Consider the following 3857-nt stretch of genomic DNA (forward strand, 5'->3'; position numbering starts at 1 on the left):
TTGGATATATTTCGATTGATTTTCGTTGGGGAGGGGAGACTGAATGCCCTCCCATAAGTAGATGAAAAGGCCGTTTTAGACGGAGGAATATATTCAGAAAATGATCCAAACGATAAATTACTTACAAAAGCATTTTAGGGTAAAGATTACCTAATACGAACCAAATTCGAAAAAAAATTCTAATAACGAGGATTTATTTTAAAATACTGTTGGATACTTCTTGAATTGATCATTTTTATACATTTGCATAATTTAAGCGATCTTACGCATGAATGGTTTGGTTTGGAAGAAATTTGAAATGAAATTTGTCATCGGGTAGGAATGGTTTGTAAATGAACCAACGTTGAGAAGAAATGGAAAGAGCCATGAACAGTGAGGGCATATAAGGAAGATTAAGTCAAACTGGGTAGATTACACCACGCGGGAATAATGGTAGGGGATGTCAACATAAGAGAATAATGGGGAGAGGATGAAAGAGTAATGACACTGAAATAATGGAACTCAAAATAAAATAAAAGCCAAAAGAGCGATTGGTATAAAAAAGTCCACTGAAACTTTTTCAAAAAACGTAGAAGGTTTTTTAATGTACTTTTCTGAAAGCCCTAAATTATTTTAATTAATTCTCATAGTTAATATCAATCCTAATACATTGCACTGTTTGACCAGTGATTGATACTTGTTGTCCTTTTCCACTGAGGTCAATAGTGCGAAATAGCTCCCCAACGGACGTAATGAGGTAACAATTTATTGTTTCGTGTAATCCGTAGCTTGGAGTTAATCCATTGTGAAATTTCACGTAGGTTCCGTGTTATCAACAATATAAGCCGATGATTCATTATTGGTGCGTGTGTTCTAACATAATTGAATGGTAGTGGGCATATTTACAAACAAAATACATCGAATATTTTACACATGAAACGCGTATAAAATGAAATTTACAAGATAAAAAAGTGAATACAAAATCTTCTTAGTCTCCTCTTCACCCCATCCATGGAGGCCTCTGTGCGTATCGTCGGTGCGCCCCTCCTAAAATGACGTCATAACTACAGTTACTATCGAGTCATATTGCCAAATGATATCTTTTTGCACATGGAAGGTCACACATGAGTTTTCACATGAATCACTTTGAGGCCTAAAGGTTAGATATCTATATTTGAAATATATTTTGCACCAATTCATTCTTCATTTCATAGAATTTGACATATTTATGCATAACACATGATATTCTGTTGGAAATATTATTACGGAAATATTTCAAAATTATGATATTCTTCATCATAAACAATGAAAATAGAGAAAGCTCCCTGACAGTTGAAAACAAAGAAACGTGGAAAAAGTCAAATGGTGTATTTCCTTTATTCTGATAATTCCGATAAGCCTAGGCATAAAAAAACAACATAAATCAGAAAAATTCCCAGTGCTTCATTAGGATGTGAGAACATGAACGCACGCAATGTTTGTTGCCCTGCTTGCCCAGTGTCCATTATGGCGTTTGGAAATCATTTGACCAAACCAACATTTTTACATTTAGACGTAGAAGGAAGGAAGACATTTTCTTATTTTCTCTCTTTCTGAGAATCTGAATGTTTAATAAAATTAAATTGAAGAAGATCGAAATAATTAATATCTAAATTCCTCTTGATTTCAGAAAAATTCAGCCTCAATTAAAAAGTAAATGTCCAGTACTTTAAAATGGGGAAATATATTTCGTAAGAATACGTTAACGAGGTAACCATGCGTCTGAGCTCTAAAAAGTGGACTTAGCATAGTAAAATATATATTATACGATTATTTTTCAACCTAAACAAGACGTACCTGTATATGAATAAAATAATAGAAAAAGCTTTCCTTATATCAATATTAAATAAAAGATGCTAAAATATAATCAGGAAAATCCTGCATCTAGGGACGGCAAAATATTGTCTATATACTCACATACTGTAACGTGATTAAGCGAGTCCCTCGTTTCTTCTTTCCTCATTCGACGTATTGCTGGCTGACGACCATCGACCGCAATTGCATAATTACTACACCTATTCATGCTTCGCTGCTTTTGATAAGGTCCACTCTCAATTACACTGTGGTCTTGGTCCCTTATATCTTATACCGTAGACTTTGTTGCTCCATATATGGCAGACTGTAATTAAGGAAAAAGGAAAATACTAGAAATGTATTGAATATAAGCGGTTCCTTCGAACTAAACTCGCTCAAACGCAACAGCATTTTAATAACGATAGAACTTCGAACCCTAACAAAACGTGGCGGAAGAGAAACAATCGTTCCCTTAGAGCCAAACACACGAACGTAACAGGTATGAACAAAAAATTATGGTGATACCATTAATCTAAATCATAAACTATTTAAATCCCTAATGGTCCATGCTGGTGACCTTGAGTGCCAAAATCAAGTTATAAAAGATGGAAAATTTTTGAACTAAGACACATATTGTTGACACCAAAAAAAACTTTTGTATACTAGGACTTATTCATATTTTTAAGATATAAAAATAAGCGAATCTAAACTATTCCACGGAATTAATATGTGATTCATGTGTTACTTCTTAACAAGACAAACGAAATGCCAATTCAACGAGTGTACTTTCAATATAAGAAGAGACATATGAACAGCATGTTAGCAAAGGCTTTCGCAATGGAAACATACATAGCAAATTGTAAAAATTGAACTAGTTAACTGCAAAATTTATCATGAAATTAACGTTGGAAAAAGTATAACAAGAAAAAAATACTTACATTTGAAAGCGAGATGAAAGTGATGACTCCTATTTTCTTCTTTCTTCATAAGACGTCCAAGTTGGTCCATATTATCTTCGTCTGTAAGAGAACGGATTACTTCAAACAAAATATACACTTTGTGCAAGAGGTTCCAAAGATCAAAACTCCGTCAACCATTACGGAATTGGCTGCAAGACCAAATGTCGCAAGCCAATCCAAGTGATAGAGGAAGGAAAACCCATCATTCGGAGCCACAAACACAATAAATTTAATTCTAAACTCGGAAATATGCCTAACTTTAATCGAGATTCATTCCGACCCTAATGGTCCAAATCTAAACCTATCACTAGTGCTCTTCTTGACGCAGAAGCATTCTTGATTAGTTGGTATCCATGCTCCACATCAATGCGTCCTTTTATTTTCTTCTTTCTTCATGAGACCTCCAAGTTGGTCCATGTCTTCTTAGTCTGTAAGAGAACGGATTAGTTTATACAAAATATACACTTAGTGTCAGTGATTCCAAAGATCAAAACTCCATCAACCGTCACGGAATTGGCAGGACGACCAAATGTCGCAAACCAATCCACGCGATAGAGGATGAAGAACCGATTATTCGGATCGACAAAAACAATAAATTTAATTCTAAACGCGGAAATACGCCTAACCTTAATCGAGATTAATTCCGTCCCTAATGGGCCAAATCTAAATTTTACATTTCCCCGCCTATGTATTCGTGGTGTTTCTTGTCTTCTTTCTTCTTCGGATGTCTTGATACCTTTAAGAGAGCGGATTATGGCATACAAACATAAAAAGTAGCACATACAATAAGCAAAATAAACCGTTTCCTAATCATGGCTATTCTATACCCTAAAATACCATTTTTCATTGATCAATGTTTTTGTTACCATTGGGCATTTTGTTAACAGTGCACTGTTTTTTTTAAGGGTGAATTTTTTGTACCTTTATTGGTATACCTTTTTGACCCTTTATCCCACGGATCCGTGGATTTCTATATTAAAAGCACTTTGCTTTTTTAACATTGCTTAAATACTTTTCTTTACCGTTCATCTTTTTATTCCTTTTAGATGAAAGCAGTGTTATCACCGTTATACCTTAATTGGCCTT

General features: G+C 34.4%; 1 long non-coding RNA gene across 1 annotated transcript; it reads right to left on the reverse strand.

Annotated features, from left to right (window-relative positions):
* Positions 1-972: 972 nt before the first annotated feature.
* LOC139686283 (uncharacterized) lies at positions 973-2821 on the reverse strand. Its single transcript, XR_011700358.1, has 3 exons — positions 2751-2821; positions 1936-2137; positions 973-1026 (listed from the first exon to the last, which is right to left on the reverse strand). It is a non-coding gene; the product is annotated as an uncharacterized lncRNA (long non-coding RNA).
* Between the last annotated feature and the right edge of the window lie 1036 nt (positions 2822-3857).

Source organism: Hetaerina americana, unplaced genomic scaffold, assembly GCF_022747635.1.
Source record: "Hetaerina americana unplaced genomic scaffold, ioHetAmer1.1.p SCAF_14, whole genome shotgun sequence".
Taxonomy (NCBI): Eukaryota; Metazoa; Arthropoda; class Insecta; order Odonata; family Calopterygidae; genus Hetaerina; species Hetaerina americana.